We start from the raw sequence: 16,716 nt of genomic DNA, 5'->3' as shown, positions 1-16,716 counted from the left end.
GCCCGGGGAGGCGCGGGGCCCGGGGCCGGGCGCACGGCGAGGCCGCGGCGGCGGGGCGGCCCGGGGGCGCGGGAGGCGGCAGCCCGGGAGGCGGCGGCGGCGGCGAGGCCGCTCCACCGCACACGCACACACAGACCCCGGCAGCGGGAATGCAGATGACACGCCCGTAACATGGAAGCCGCCGCCGCCGCCGCCGCTACGACGACAGCAGCAGCAGCCACAGCAGCAGCAGCCGGCGGCGCCGCGCTGAACAAAGGTCATCCGAGCTGCGGCCCAGACGCCCGGGCTTGACCGCTGCGAAGGCCAACCCCGGGAAGGGGGTGGGTGTGCGCCCGCGGGGCGGGGGGCGGCGAGGGGCGGCCGGGGCGGGGTGGGGTGCGGGGGCAACGCCGGCGAGCGAGGGGCGAGGGCAGCGCAGGACGGGGCGCGGGTGGGCTGCGGGGGAGAGGCGGGCGCGCCGGCCCCTCGTGCCCACCCCTGCGGGCCGGGGTGAGCGCGTGAGGCTCAGGCCCCTTGGCCTGACTGCAGCGGCCTGTCCCACCCTGGCCTTGGGGACGGCTGGCCTTCGCGCCCTGCCGGCTTCCTCGGGGGGGCCGAGGACGAGCCGGTTTCCTAGGCCCCACAGGTTCAGAGAGGGGGGCCACGTGAGCGCTGGAGCTCGCTCCTACCCCCTCCAGCGCCGGCGGTGCACCGAGGATTCTTTAAAGGCCTCTGTGCCCCTCGTTCTCCCTGCCCCTCAGCTCGCCCCCCCACCCCCACCGCAGGCATCCCTAGTTTCCTACCCCGAGGTGAAGGGATTTGGACTTCTCCCCCCAGGTGCTTGAAAGAAGAGAAGGTCGGAGGAGGAGGAGACTGGGGGGGCTGCTGGTGGTGGTGACAGGGCTGGGAGAGCGAGGAGAGGGACGGGAGGAGGGGGCTGGGTGGGGTGGGGGTGACAGGCAGAGAGGAGCCTGGTCAACAAGCCAGCACCACTCTGCTAGGAGGCCGAGGCCGCTCCTGCAGCCGACGCATCCAGTGTGAGCAGACACACATAGATTGCTTTCTTGGGGGCTCTTTGTCAGCCACCAACACAGAGAACACACACTGACACACACGTACACAAAGATGTGAGCCAGGTTGTGGGAGGTAAGTGGGGGAAGGAGAAGGAGGGGGAAACAGTGTCTGCGGTGGGCTTTGGGGTGGAGGGGCAGGGGGGATGGGCCCTGAGGGGCTCTGGGGTGCTTGTGAGGTGAGCCTTTCCAAGGCTGTGTGCTTGCGTGTGTGTGTTGGGGCGGGGGGGACACACGATGACCTTCTTCTCCTCACGAAGACCTAAAAGGGAAAAGCAACCCCTAGCGAGATCCCCTCTGTGCTGATGATTTTCAGGGACTTGTTGGCAACTCAGCGAGGGTTGCCATAGCTTTTTTATGTAGGGTGACCAGAACCGGCTGAAACTGGTTTGAGGCAGATCAGCTCCTGAACACAATGCAGTCACTGAGCTACTACAGTGGGATAGCAGCTTCCTCCCTTCATGGCAGCCAAAAGCAGAGGAGCTTGCAGGAAGGTACCATCCCAACACAGTATGTGAATGCACACTTAGACACCACACAGCACTGGTACGTGACTGATGGAGCCCTAAAAGATTCTGTGTAGAGAAGAGGGAAAACAATGTGCAGGTTTGCAAGGTCTGAGATTACTTGGGCTTTTCCTGCCTTTTTCTTTTGCTTAAGGGATGGACAAGGAGCTGAGATTTATGACCCTTATTAAAGAAAAAATGTGCCTTGCTAGGGTGGGGACACTTGGTTTCTGCAGTCTCTCTCTCTCTTTCTCTGTGTTTTTAACAAAACAAAACCAAAATGAACTGATGGGTTTGTAATGGTAGTTTTGTTTGTTGCTGGAGAATGCTACTTTGCATGCTTTTTTTTTTCTCTCTCTTGCAGGGTATGTTCTGTTTTGTGCTTTTCCTTTTAGAAGCTACTAAAGGGTGTTGGGGATCCTTCTGACTATTATGAAGGCCAAAAGGTAACAATATTGTTCTAGGAAATGAGCATAAATGCGTTCTAGTGATGCTGTAAGGCATACATGCTGTCTTTTTTTTCCTTGTAGGCCTGTTGACTGGGGCTGCTTTTAACCCTTTCATATTTGCAGAGAATGCAAAACCGTGTGACAGTCACTGAACATTGAGCCAAAGTCTTTCCAAAAGGTCAAGGTTCACAAGGTGAGATACGATATTTTGAGCATGAATTTAAGTGTTTTATTTGAAGGTCCGTGCAGAGGCAGATGGACAGTGGATTGGTACCCTGGAGATAATTTTGGGTTCAGAGTGGAGAGGGAATACTCTTAATGTTATCCAAGTTGAATGGGATTAGGGTGATTTTATGATGGTATTGCTATCAAGACAAAATCAGAATGACTTCCTTAATTCGCATGTGGCTAGTCCTTGGGAAGGAGGCAGGCCTGGAAAGAGGCAAGTTTAGAGAACGGTAGGCATCAGGGCCTTGTGGAGAATGCACTGGTTTGCATGAGACTTAAAGCAGCACACATGTAGCATTATCCCGATGGTGACCAAAAAAAAAAAAGGAAGGACTTGGCCAAATCGAGGCAGCCTGTTTGAGGAGTCTGAAGGTAGATTTGCCTTTTGTTCATTCATCACCTTCCTTTTACCTTGAGCTCTGTGTTATCCTGAAAGGTTTTTCAACTCCGAGTCAAGTGGTGGAATGGCTTTTATTGATTTTAGGGGCTGTTGACGGTGAGTTTGCCATTGGATTATTTGTGGCATACATTTTAATGTGGAATGCTAATGCAGTACCAGGAGGAAACTGGCTAGTCTGGCTTCATCTGTGAAAAGATGCCTGTTAACTCAAAGCTTTGTAGCAGTGGATGGTGGAAAATGTCTGATGCCTTAAAGAGCTCGTAGTCATCTTCAGGCTGGCGTTTGTATGTACCCCCAAAGCCAGAGGTTTTCCAGGAGCAGGGAGAAGAAAGCAGGCATGAGTCTGGCAAAGTAAAGAACAAAGGCAGTGAGCGCTTACCGGGGGAGCACTAAGCATTTTGCCTTGGGGTTCCTGGTGAAAAGAGCTGCAACTTCCCCAAACAGGAAGCCAGCAGCTCCAGAATCCTACCCAGTATGATCTCCACGACACACAGAACTCGTTCTGGGTCCTGGTTTGGTAGGAGTACAGTCAGGAGGAGCTCAGAGAGGACAGGATTGGAAAATACATTTGTCCCCTACTTTGAAGAGGGCATTTTGTTCTTCCTCGATTTGATTTGCATAGAGTCGGGCATTTCGAGCCTTTTCAGAAATGCCGAGGATCTTAGAATATGCTAAGTTGTGTGCTGGCAGTTGGTGGGCAGAGTATCTGCAGCGAAGGGTGTCAAGTATGCTAGGGTTTTTATTGTTAAGGGTTTTTTTCATGTGATCGCAGAGCACCCAGTATGTGATAAAGCTGGCAAAAGGGAAGCGAGTGCACAGTTAGCTCAGGGTACTTTGCACAGTATTTAATAAAGATAAATATAATCTCCGTCTGATATACCAGTAAATAGCTTACACGATGGAACAAAATTCTTTACAAATCACTGTGCTGAAATGGGTGTTCAATTCTACATCATTTTCGACTGCCAGAGGTTCACTGTCTGAGGGTGGTAGAAATCTGCTTGCAAAGCAGATCTCAATCCACGTTGCACGATGTGCTGCTCCTGCTTTTCTGGTGCCAACTAAAACTCAGATGGCGAATATGATAAACCTTAATTAGCTTAATACAATAAGCTGTTTTATAATTTAGTCCTTCGTTCCCGTCTTTAGAAAGGCAGTGGTTTTTATTTAACTTTGACAGCTAACCCCTTGCAATCAATGTTTCTTGATAGTCTGTTTTAAGAGCCCTTTTTGTAAGGAATTGCATGGCGCAGAATGTTCTGGTTGACTCTCTCTGTGGTTTTTAGCTTTGTTACTCCTCCTCCCCCCAGAAGGCTCCTGGAAAATCGCATTTGTTTTGCATTTAGGCCAGCCTTTCCAGCTGCAAGGGCTGTTTAAGCTTGGAGAGCTGGTTCTCCGGAGCAGCAATCAGAGCTCATCTGCGGACTGAGGTTTGTCTCAGGTGGCGATCTCCTGCTGAGGTCTAACAATGTAGCAGGCCCAGGTCTCCCAGGACAGGAACCGAGAGCTTTCTGGGGTTGGGAATGTGAATGTGAGTGTGGAGAGTGAGCAACACTATTCTCTTTCCTGGAAGAGCCAGGAGAGAGCAGGGTAGCACCCACACTTGGGGCTGGGCCTGTGTCCTTGCTGTCACTGTCGCCATGCGGAAGGCCACACCTGGAGCCTGCCAGGGGATCGCCTGCGGCAGGCTCTGAGGAGGGTGACAAGCCAGCCATCCCCTCTGGAGGAAGAATGTGTGGGTTTGGCTGATGAGGGTACGCTGGAAAGAAAGTGTCACAGGGTGTTGAACCTTTGTTTTCATCGTTTGCTTCCTTGGATTTATTTTTTTGCATGTTAAGAAACATCAGATCCTGGGCTTTTAGGACTACGAGCATCCTGGTTCAGGAGAGGAGGCTTGTTGCTTTCTCTTTTCCCCCTCTCTTTTCTCACAAAGAGATTCCCTGCCCCCATCCACCTTGACTCCTCCTTAAAAGAAGGGTTTAGGAGGGAGGCAGGGCCCACGTAGGTGGAATTTTCTGTGTCTACCTTTGCCTCGGATGAGTTAGAGTTTTCAGATTTGTGTCTCCCGTCCCTCTTTATTGCTTCCCTTGAAATGCTTTCTTGGGTCTGTCTTCTCGTGGGTTCGAATAAGCTCCCTCATCTCCTTGGTGGGACTCCCCATCTAGCTCTTCACAGCTGGAGCAGAGGTTGTCCCGATATGGGACCCTGGGATGGTTGCCAGTGCAAGGGAAACCGAAAGTATCTGGAAGAGATTTGGGGTTGCTCTCTCCTCATCCCCCAACATCTCACCCGAATCAGTACAGTAACCACATCCGCAGTAAGCATTGAGGAAATCTACACCTGTGTGTTAATTACATTCGAGGGATGATCTTTAACCAAGTCATGGTTAAATAATTAACTTTTTTAACTTTTAAATTTACATACAGTGAAATCTGCTCTGCGGTGTGGAGTCTTAGGGGTTTGGACCAGTGTACAGCGCTGTGTGTCCACCCGTGCCGTCCACAGGGAGTGGTTCCGTCACCCCCGAAACTTGCCTCCTGCTGTACATTGCTGGTCAGATCTTCCCACCCCAGCCCTTGGCAACCACCGGTTTGTTCTGCCCCTATATTTGGTCTTCTCCAGAATGCCATACAAATGGCTTCTTTCCCTTAGCAGAGCGCATTTGACATTCATCCACATCGCTGTGTGTATCCAAACTGGCTGCTTTTCCGTTGCCAAGCTGTGGACCGCGATATGGACATACCACAGGGTGTTTCTTCGTTCCCCGGGACGTGTGGGGTGCTTCTGCTTGGCGGGTGCTTGCGAGTAAGGCGGCTGTAAACATTTGCATGCAGGCTCTTGTCTGAACCTAAGTTTTTACGTCTCTTCCCTAAATACGTGGGGGGCAGGTGGCGTGGCTGGGTCATATGGTCAGTGCCTAAGAATTAGAAGTCCAAGCGAAAGCACGTTCAGCTCTTCCTCACAGCTCACGAGAGAGAGCCGGCCTTGTCAGCGGCAGTTAAGACTTCCCAAGTAAGACGTCGCAGGGAGCATTATCTGAAGACGCGCGAGAGATGATTATGATAATAGGACCACTCACTAACGGGATGACATGCTTTATAACCCAGAACTAATCGGAATTAGCCAAAAGTGGAAACAGAAAACTGCCGGTGGTAAAATATCCTTTATTTCCTACAGCAATCATTTTTCGTCTCTTCAGAAACATTTGGCAGTTTAATTTTGACATTTGTCTTCAGGTTCAGGGCCACGCCAGACAACAGCAGAATCACAGTTTCGGAAAGTGGTACCGAAGTTCTTTGTTGAAATCGGACTTGCGTAAACAACGTATTATTAATTATGATTTGCCTGAGTTTTCGACAGCCAGAATATGGGTGTGGTTTTAATATCTGAAGGTATTGTTCAGGTTTGATGCCTTTTAAGGAAATGAGAATATTTAAGCAAAATCCAGGCAGTGAAGTTGGGAAACTTGGGGAGATTAAAAAAAAAAAAAAATTTTTTTTTTTTTTCTTTTAACTTTAAACATTTTTTCAGACCAAGGTTATGGGTACTGGAGACAGAGAAGAGCCCGAGAAGTGGGAAGTGGTCTTAATTGGGGGATTATTTCATCCGTTTTACAGTTACTGAATGTTTACAAAGCACCAGACATTTTGCTAGGCCCTGGGAATACCAAGAGAAAAGGAATCCGGAGAGAAAACTGGAGTGGGAAGTAGCCTGCTGGTGCTATGACAGGAATGTGAATGGGCCACCTAATGCCCAGTGTCCAGAGGGAGGAGCCCTCAAAGAGGTGGCTTCTGTAGCGAACCGGGAGAGACGGGTAAGAGTAGAAACAGCGTGCAGAGACCAGGGGAACAATGTGGAGTCCTTTGGAAAAGACACTGAGCGAGCCTGGAGTTGTGCTTGGGGCTGGGAGAGCCGGGTGGCTGTGGGAGAGGAGGAGAGGACATCAGGAGGCTGTCAAGGGCCAGACTTCTGAAGGTCATTCTCTACAGAATATTCGAGTGGGGACTTTCTTGTGGAGGTGGTAGAAGCCGAAAGCCTTTGGCCTTGGGGCAGTGTCTGAGGAGGGAAGGGAGGCTCTCCTGCTGGAGGCAAGGAGGTCACAGGAGGGGACCACCGTAGCAAATCCGGGACAGAGGAGGGCCTGACCCCAGGCGATGCAGTGGGATGGAGTGGTAGGTGGGGGAGGTGTGTGTACTCGTGGGAAGGGGGTGGGGGAGAGGGAGGAACAGGACAGCGCCAAGTTTGCTCCTTGAGGTTACTTGCTGCTGGTTGTTTTTGTCTGGGAGAGACCGCGATCAGAAGGCAGAATAGATTTGGAGGGTGGATGTGAAGGGGCTGCAGACGGTGAGGTCAAGTTTGGGTGGGGGTGGCCCATGGAGGTGTCCTTTGTTGCCAGGATCTCTTTGGGCTGGAGGAATGGGCACGGAACAGATGATAGAAGAAAGATGTAAAAAAAGTTGAGTTTGGGGTTCCATAAGATAACGGTTTATATAGTCACAGCCTTAAAGAAGGAGCAGCTGAAGAACTTACCACGCATGCTTTGGAAAATGGGAGGGCAAGACATTTCCGGAGAGGCGGAAAGTAATCTTAGTAGCTGACATCTGCAGACACGCAGCCCATCCAGGAGGCCGTTCTGCTTGTTATCTCCCGTCATACTGAAACGGCGAGAGGAGCTGGGTCCTTTTATTCCCGTGATGCTGGTGGGAAACAAAGACCCTGGCCAAGGTGGCTTGTAAGTGATAACGGAGGCAGAATTTGAGGCTTGTTCCTCACCACCAGGCTGTTCTGCTTTGGGGAACAGAGCATGAGGAAACCATGGAAAGTGTTTAGGGGTGTGGAGGAGGAGCCTGAGAGGGCACAGGTAGGCCCTAGACAGTAAAGGCACTGATAAGGTTCACGTTAGAGGTGGCAGTTAATGATGGCTGAGGTGAGAACATGTCATGGAGAAGTTTGGGACACAGTAGAGGTTCCCTAGTAATTAACCCCGTTTTCCTGACTTCACTCAGCATGGAGAGAGGAGAGTCTACGTCAGAGACGGTGCAAGAAAGCGGGTTGAGAAGAGTACATTTTTACTGGACACTATAGGGTGAGGATACAAATTGGAAGGGAGAAGGAACAGGAACATTTTTGTTTTTATTTACTCTTTGAAAAGAACTCAGATTGAAAGTAGTGCTGAGAAGAATCTTTAGTTTCAGTAATAAATAAACACAGTTAAAGAATTCTTTGAGTCATCTTCTGCAGACAGGAAGTTCTAAATTTTTCCTCTTTTAGAAAGAGAGGAGGAGAGCAAATTCTACTTGATCTAAATCTGGAGACTGAAATAAGTAATTTTTAGACAAACTCAAAGTAGCCTTTTTAGCTGTCCGAAGTGTTCCCTCCTAAGTGGCCTGTAATTGATGGTCCTTAGGGACAGAAGATGTGGGTTTTGAATTGTTTTAAGTTAGATATTAGTACAGCTTGACGTAAGAAGAAATTCTAGGCTTCTTGTAGGATTTAGAGAGGCCTAAAGATAAAATCAAGGTGTTGTTCTTGAATGTTTTCTCAACTCAGCCTTTCCTTTTTGGGACACAAACTCTGGCTTTGCAAAGGCTGACTCATTGGTCTCATTATGGTTATTGATTTTGATCATTTTCTTCCGAGAGGAACAGAATTCTTTCTAGGGATCTAAATTGCAATTAGGTAGCTGAAAACCTAAGAAAATTTGGAGCCCTGTGTTTTGTTTTTGTTTTTAAAGATCTGCTAGCTGGAAATACTTCAAAGATTGACACTAATCTCCTTTTCTGCAGTGAGCCCAAATTGGGGAGAGAGTGGGGTCGGTAGGTGGACCTGGAACCCAGCACTCTCAGCTCCCAGTCTGCGGCAGCTGGTGTCATCACAGACTGTCTCGCTGCCCTCCAATTTGTTACGGGCTGGGTGGTGTGTATGCCCGCTCCTGATACCATCGTTAGATCCTGTGAACCACACAGATTCTCACTGGTGAGCTGGTCTTGAACTGTTCTGCTGATTTAACATAGCAAGAGTGGGAGAGGTAGTTTGAGGTCTCTAGTTCGAGACGTGATCATGCCGAGTGTTCTAGTGAAATCTGGGGGCTTGGTCCACGGGGATTTTCAGTGGCCTTTGCCTGGCTCTTAGTGACTCAGGCTGCATTCTGCCACCATGGGACCTTGAGCAAGTTCCTTAAATTCTAGGCCTTGCTTTTCTTTTGAGGGTCGTTATGAAGATGAAGAACATGTAAGGTGCTTCATAGAGTGTCTGCTACAGGGTGAGTCCTCCCTCGGATCTTTGCTGTGCTGTGTTCCCAGCTTCCCTGGTGTAGGGGAAGGGCCTTTGCTGACATTTCTTCTCATCGTAGAGGGCGTTGTTTCGCCTGTCGTGCCCGTTAGCTCATTTTTAAGTAGTTTTGTTTTGGCCCATGAAAATCCACAGTTGAGTGTCTCCTGCCTGGTCTCTAATGTCTTCAGTGATAGCTGCCCGATATCTGGTATGTAAGTAGGGGAAGTGTAGGCAGGAGGATAGTGTCCTTGTTCCCACTTGGCTGGACATTTCATTTGTAGCTGGCAAACGTTGGATGAATGTTGTCATTATCATCTCGTACTTCGACTATCTTTGTTTCCAGAAAAATCCAGCCCAATCAGTGGTGGCGGTAGCCTAGCTGATGTAATTTATGTTAACCAGAGTTAAAAGAAACAAAACCTGATTGTGCAAATGTGGCAGGTTAGCCACAGCCTCCGCTCCGTCCCTTCTCCATGGCACGCTGCTTCCCACGTTTGCTTGGCAGTGACCGGATACTCGTTACCTTGCGCATCAGGATTTGGTGGTGACAGAAGACTGAGTGGAGAAGGAACCTGCGGGTCATATTTTAATGTCTAAAACTTCTCTGTCGGTAGAGTGGGCACTAGCCCCATAGGGCCGTGGAGTGCTTGCAGTGTGACTGGTCCTAACTGGGCTGAGCTGTAAGCATAGAACGCACATCAGGTTCTGCAGACATACACAAAAGGAAAAAAAAAGGATGCAGATATTTCATTAATACTTTTTCATATTGATTACATGTTGAAGCAAGTCTCTTTTGGTTGAATACAATTTATTACCAAAATTATTAATGTTGTTTTGCCCCCCCCCCTTTTTTTTCTTTTTTAAATGTGACTGCTAGAAAATTTAAAACTGTATGTGTGGCTTTCATTCTTTCTCTGTTGGACAGGGCTGTTAGATGGACATTTCAAGAAATTGAGCAGTAGAATCTCTCTGGTGCCCTGAAGTGTTGAAGTTCATTGTGTTGAGTTACCCTTTTTGGTTGGAAAAGATAGTGGAAGGATGATGTGATGCCTCCTGGTTAGAGAAACTCGTGCTCCCCTGGTTTGGACCCTCTTCTCCCACACGTGTCCCTAGTTCATGTCTCTGCATTATTGGGTCTAGACAGCCGTGCCAGGCCGGTGTCTGCTTCCAAATGGACCGGGAACCAGTGCAGATCACACTTTTACCATGTAAGCTAGATGCTTACACCTAATGTCCCCTGTGAAGTGTGATTACCGTCCCCGGTGAGGGGAGGTGAAATGACGGGCCCAAGATGGTACCGCTCGTGAGTGACAGACCTTGGATTTGGGCCAGGGACTAGCTGGCTTGGGAGTCCTCCTGCCTTTTCCGAATAATGGTTCCTGCTTGGCGTTCCTGTCTTGTTCCTCGTGCTCAGAGTCCCATACCTGGTCCCGGGTGCCCTTGTTGTCTAGATAGCATTTCTCCCACTTTAATTTGCACGCAGATACCCTGGGGCTGTGTGAGATTGTGCAGACAGTGATGCTGGCTGGCTGAGTGGGCCAGGGTTCTGTCCCTCTAACAGGCTCAACGCCGGTCGTGATAACCTGTTGCTGGACCCCATGTTGGGTAGCAAAGGTCTGCGCTGTTTTCTTCCTTGAGTTTTGGATGTGCTTCCTCTGATTCCAGAGTGATCTGATTCTCCAAAACGTGCCTCATTCTGCAGGGCTTCACCCTGTGGCTTTGCCTGGGATGCCAGCAAGCACACATGGGGCCAGAACTGGTTTTCGGTCGCAGGTGCCCAGCCGGGCATGAACGCTGATTTCTGTGTACACACAGTTGGACCGGATCGACGTACTCCTTTTCTTATACAAGTGCATCACTCCTCCTTCCTTATCTTAACCCCTTTGGCACCTGTCATTTGATAAAACATAAGATAATTTTAACACTGAGCTATGTGGCAGGGGTCTCCGTTTGAAGTCCTTGCAATGGAGACGGGCCTTAAGTTGACACTTGGGGGTGACTGTGCCATGTTTGGTTCAGAGTCGGTATCTGAGAGGGATGAGGACTCAGAGCAGTGGGCCTGCCACTGTTTCTGCCTCCGTGCCTGACAAGGAATCGAGGTGGCTTGTGACTTTCCCTTAGAATGGGAGTTACAGTGCGCACCTCACACCCAAGTGTGGAGGGATTAGTCGTCACCACCACCTGCTTCTTAGCCCAGGGTGAAGGCAGCCAGCCCGGAGTCCTTGGATCAGGAGGTTTTGGTCTTTGGACAAACCAGAAATGGGGTTTCGGGAGGGAGTTTGGTGTGTTGTGTGTTTGAACTCTTAAGAGGTTGTGCAAAATTTAGTGTATTTAAAAATTTTTCAAATTTTAAACAAGTTTTAAAAAACATCTTAACATTTTTTAATCTTTAAAAATCTTTAATTTATCTATTTATTTTTTAGAGAGAGGGAGAGCCTATGTGCACACTCATGTGAGCAGGGAGGGGGCAAAAGGAGAGGCAGAGAATCCTCAGGTAGATTCCCTGCTGAGCATGGAGCCCAACATTGGGGCTCGATCCCAGGATCCCAAGATCAGGACCTGAGCCCAAATCAAGAGTCAGACACTCAAATGACTGAGCCACCCAGGCAGCCCCAGTGTATTTTTAAAATTTGGGGATGCGTATTGATTCAATGAGCTAATGATTAAATGATGTCTGATACATTAGGTTACCGTCCCCATCGCTCTGTAAGAAAACTCCGTTTCACAGAAACACGAGTTGAATTTTAGATCTTACTGGAAATTTGGACCCAGAGAGTTCTATGATATATGAATCTGGCACAGTGAACAGGATTTTTAATTGTTGGCTAAATCTGTCAGCTCCTTGCTTGGCTCAGGACCCTGTGCCTGGTGCGGTGGGGGTGTCTGCCTGGCCCGTGAGTGAAACTGCTGAGGAGTCCCAGACTGCTGGAAGGGGAGGGGGTGGGGTCGGGGGGGTGGCAGCAAGGCTGGGTGTTCAGGGTGGGCCAGGCGGTGGTGCCAGCCCTGGAGAAAGGGGTTGGGACTGTGGAAGTTCAGTCTGAGTTGCGGGTGAGTTCAGAGTACAGTGGGGGGGGTGGTAAGTGCAAAGGCTTCCGGAGCATGCCGAGCGTCAGGAGAAGTTAGGAGTCCGAGACTAGACAGACACTCAGGTTGTCAGAAGACAGAGCAAAGCTGGACGGATGGTCACGAGTCTAGTGGAGAGGCGGGAACCAGCGGAGCTCGAGGCTGCAGAAGTGGCGGCTCTGTAGAAGTTCAGGACGGCAGCAGTTGGGCGATGGGGACTGTGTGCTCAGAGGAGAGGCCCCCAGAATGATGGTGGGGTGCGTGAACGGGCGAGGGCAAGATGAGCTGCCGTTGCCAGTGATCTGTGCATCACCGAATCAGAACCAGCTCTACGGGGCGGACTTCCTGTGACGTGGCAGGTCAGGACACTTGTTGCTCAGGTGGTTGAGGTTAGGAGAATGGACTGGGAGAAGCAGTAGCTCCTTGTACGCAAGGTGGATGCGGAAGGGCGTTAAAATACTAGATCGTTTGGAGTTTGCCTGACTTCACAGGATACGTGATCAAGACTCGGCTGTTCAAACTCACACCCGAGGAGAAGGTGTTGACGATGAGGCCATGCCTGCTGCGCGGCAGGGCTCCTGTGTCGCCTTGTACTGAGCTTACTCTGTTCTTTTCAGGGGCACAGGACCTCTGCTGTGTCTTTATGCCTCTCCTTTGGTAGAACTGCATTCTCCTTCCGGGGCACTTGGCAATGGTGACTGTCCCACAGCCCCGGTGTTCCCACATCCCCGTTTAAACTGCTAGGAACAGGGCACCTGGGTGGCTCAGTGTGTTAAGCATCTGCCTTCAGCTCAGGTCATGATGCAGGGTCCTGGAATCCAGCTCCGTGTCGGGCTCCCCACTCTGTGGGAAGCCTGCTTCTCCCTCTCCCACTCCCCCTACTGTGTTCCCTCTCTCGCTGTCTCTTTGTCAAATAAATAAATAAAATCTTAAAAAAAGAAAGTCCTAATAACATCCCCTGTGTTGCTTAGTCCCAGTTCTGGTTCTCCAGACCTGCAGCTAACAGGTCCTGTCTGCTCAGCTGTGGCTTGGAGGGCCCGGTTACGCTAACGCTGCATGGGTGGTAGTTTGCACTGGGCTAGTGAAACACCCGCTAGGGACACATCGACTGCCTGGCAGCGGGGTGGTCTTACCCCATTGTATGCCTGAGAAACTTGAGGCTCTGAGAGCTTAACACACATGCCCCAGAGGCTTAGTTCTTGGGAATTGGCATCCGTTCCGGGGTCTTCCTGACCCCAATCCTATACCGTTTACCATTCTCCGGTATAGTAGCTAAAGTGAAGGGGCTCTTTGAAGCATAGAGTTGGGATTTTTGTTGATTATTGGAATGAGACACTGGAGGTAGGAAATTTGGCTAGATGGCTACACATCAGGCCTAATGTATAGGGCTCATGGGTACATTGCTGTGTATTTGAGGCCTCTCCTGGGCAGGGGTGTGTGTGTGCACGTGTGCACGCACATTATTGCTTGTGTTTGAGGCTCCGTATAGCACATACCTATTTGGCAGAAGGCCAAGTCTAGTTTATCTGGCCGATGTTAATTTGGGGAAAGATGAAACACACGTAGTTCAGCACTTGAGTAGTAATAATGAGGCTTTAATGGTTTTGATTTTGGATGACTCATAGAACTGTAAAACACCTGTGTTCTCTTCGTCTGCAGTGTTAGGATATTGTCGACCTCTGCTGGAATTTCACACGTAGCTCTAACCTCTTTGGTTACACAGTGCTCTTATTTCAGGTCACTGAGGACAGGAAACATTTGTTCTGCGTCTCTTGTGCTTCTTAGAAGACCTTGTGGGGCTGTCTGTGTGCAGGAGGCACTTTCGGATGCTCGTTCTGTCCCAGGTAGTGGCTGGGAATTCTGATGGCATCGGTCTTGTTATCCCCTATCTGAGAGCACTGGAGTTGTGGCTTCATTTCTTCTAGGGCTTTCTCTATGCTGGAATCCTCTCCCTGACCTTGTTTTGATGCTATAATAACCCAGAGTAATTAGTACTCAACTGTATTCCAGATAGTTCTGGTAGAAGTAAGTATCTACCTGGATTATTATTATTTTTTTACGATTTTATTTATTTCTTAGGAAGAGAGAGAGCAGGGGGAGGAGCACAGGGAGGGGGACAAGCAGACTCCATGCTGAGCAGGGAGCCCAGCATGGGGCTCCATCCCACGACCCTGAGATCGTGACCTGAGCTGAAACTGAGAGTCGGACGCTCAGTCGCCTGAACCACCCAGGCGCCCCTGGCTTGTTGTATGTAACCTTCACAGTAACTCTGGAGTGGGTCTTATTTTTTCCATTTTACACATGAGAAAACACAAGCTTGAAGAGGTTAAGTAACTTGCCCAGAGACTTGTAACTTGGAAGGGGAAGAGCCAGGGCGCACTCGAATTTGCCTTCCTCCGGAGCCTGTGCTTTGATCCATGACCGCACACTGTGGTTTACAGACGTCATTTCTGCAGCCCGGCCACGGCAGGCTCATGTGTCTTTGAGGTTCAAAGCCGCTGCTTCTGGGTCAGCCAGTATTTCTCCTGTTGTCGAGGTCCGAGAGGTATTTCTGGCCTGCTCTGTGACACTGATGTGGCTCTGGCGGCTGAAGGCAGGTAAACATTGAGAGCTACCCGTGCTGCCTTTCCTGACTTGTCTTCTTGACCACACGTGTGTCTCTACCTATGCGTCTGTGCGTCTGGCAACACAGACAGCGTCCTTTGGCAGTAATTACCCTCCAGTCAATGTCTTTGTTATCACTTTGGCGGCGTTAAGGTTAAGGCACAGCCCCTTTAGGATCAGCTTTTTATTACTAGATTCGTTCCCTCCCTCTTTCTTGAGTTGTCTTGGGGTTAATGCGGAGGCGCCTGTGGAGTGGAGCTGCTGGGAGAAACACGGAGTTAAATGTCCTGAGAACAGGCATGGCGCATGTCCTGCACACTCCATTCCAGAATGTGTTCCTCTTTGCCAAGAGCCATCTCCAAGGAGAACAGCTGCTTACACCTTGTTGCAAGCGTGTCCCAAAGATGTCTCACCCACAAGCTTCTGGCCTCCAGTCCTCTTGGAGGGAGCTCCCAGCCTGGGGTCCCGGAATGAAGATTCTCGCTGGGAGTTCACAGCAGCAGATCCGGGAAGAGAGCTGTGTGCGTGCGTGTGTGTGTGCACGCACGCACACATTTAATCCAGCATTTCCCACATTCTCCGGCTGTGGAATCCCTGTTTGGTGGAACATTCCTGGGTGAACATCCTTTGGGCTGTTGGCCGTCGCTGATGTGAACTTAGTGAAAGTTGGGAGGGCCTCGAGAAGGGGAGGGCCAGGGCTTCCTCCGATCTCTTCCTTTTTATATAATATAGTGATTGGTGAAATGATGTGATTCATTGTGTGTTTTTCTGCCTCCTCTCTACCCCGGGAAGAGAATTTGTGAGTGAGTTTATTTGTAAGGTCCACAGCCAGTAGGCCTGCTGTGAGTGGTAACTTCGGGGCGAGGCTCTTAGTTGTAGCTGATCGATGAAAGTAGTACCTTTCATAATCCCATACATGTTTTGAATGAAATGTGTCTGGTGAGAATCGTTCAATGCTCAGGTGATGGCTTCACTTTGGAATGAATGTGAGAGTGTTTGCGATCGGGACGCAGGGAGTCCTTCGAGCACACTCTTTTCAGTGGGTGGAGAGGAAAGGGGGTTGAGGTGCCAGAGCAGGGACCGGCCACCATCTCCACTTGGGTGACTTGGGGGCTGGCGGGAAGGCAGGTTTGTGGTGATTTTAAGAGGTTTAGGTCTTGGTGAGAGGAGGACAGGGTGGTGATGGGAAAATCTCTTGTTTACTTGGAGCAAAGCTTTTCAGCCTCAGTGCCGTTGGCATTTGGAGCTGCACAGCGCTGTGTTGTGGGGCTGTCCTGGGCATTGCAGGACGGATGGCCGCATCCCTGACACCGATACGCACCCCTCACCTCACCCTCTGCCGCCAACATGTGACAACCAGAAATGTCTCTAGACCTTGCCAGATAGCAGGGATGGGGTGGGGATGGTGAAGGGGAGTCGCCCCACTTGAGAACCACGGACTGAAAGCGTTAGGGCAAGAACGAGGACTTCAAAACTTCGGGCAGTAAGAATTCCCAACAAAGACCGCCAAGCAGAGCGAGCAGGCAGGCAAGCAGGCATCTTGAAACTGTACAGATCCCCCAAGGAACGGAACATACCGTGAGCTGCTGGTTTTCTCTTCTGTGTTGTCTAATGCTAGGAGTCTCAAAACTGTTTGCACATATTTGAAATTTAGTATTTAAGTTGAAAAAAAAAAACACAACGCTGGTAAAATGTGTAAGAAACCACAGAAAACGGATCTGCTGGTTTGATTGTAGCATTTCAGGGACAAAGCCTTCCATTGTAGGATTTAGGGTTTATGTGTGAAAACTGAGAAGGCTTATTCAGGTGACAAAGGAAAATTACTTTGAAGTTCTCCATTGTGTACTCAACATATCACTTGTAATTTAGCAAATCGATCCTTTGCTTCAAGCTAGAATTGTTGAGATGCTACTAAAAATATGTGGTATTTATAAAATGCCAAAGGAATGCTAAAGCTTTTGTGGGTTCTGCTCTTGAAGTGTACTCTTGAAGGTAGGGAGCCTTTGTTTCAGCATTTAAATGGGCAAGTGATTTCTTGAGTTTGAAATACTGGAATTCATCAAACACGTTTCATTAAAAAAAAAAAAGGCACTTTACATCTAATAGGTTTTTTTTTGTTTTGTTTTTTTAACTTTCTCATGAAA

General features: G+C 49.6%; 1 protein-coding gene across 12 annotated transcripts in view; it reads left to right on the top strand.

Moving 5' to 3' along the window:
- The window catches only part of ZNF532 (zinc finger protein 532), a 104,403-nt gene that overhangs the window by 1,027 nt on the left and 86,660 nt on the right, over positions 1-16,716 (top strand). For 5 of the 12 annotated variants that reach the window (XM_032882402.1, XM_032882400.1, XM_032882399.1 and 2 more), the window contains exons 1-3: positions 96-320; positions 1,920-2,001; positions 2,086-2,197. The exons of 1 other annotated variant lie outside the window; for it this stretch is intronic. The gene's annotated coding sequence lies outside the window, so the exon portion shown is untranslated. Of the gene's footprint in view, positions 1-95; positions 321-419; positions 1,126-1,265; positions 1,596-1,919; positions 2,002-2,085; positions 2,198-16,716 lie in introns of those variants that run through there. 6 more of the 12 variants (XM_032882393.1, XM_032882394.1, XM_032882391.1 and 3 more) reach the window with 6 other exon arrangements.

The sequence above is a fragment of the Lontra canadensis genome, unplaced genomic scaffold (assembly GCF_010015895.1).
Source record: "Lontra canadensis isolate GAN:19392208 unplaced genomic scaffold, GSC_riverotter_1.0 scaffold82, whole genome shotgun sequence".
NCBI lineage: Eukaryota > Metazoa > Chordata > Mammalia > Carnivora > Mustelidae > Lontra > Lontra canadensis.
The sequence above is the reverse complement of the archived record's forward strand: the minus strand, read 5'-3'. Positions and strand labels throughout refer to the sequence as shown.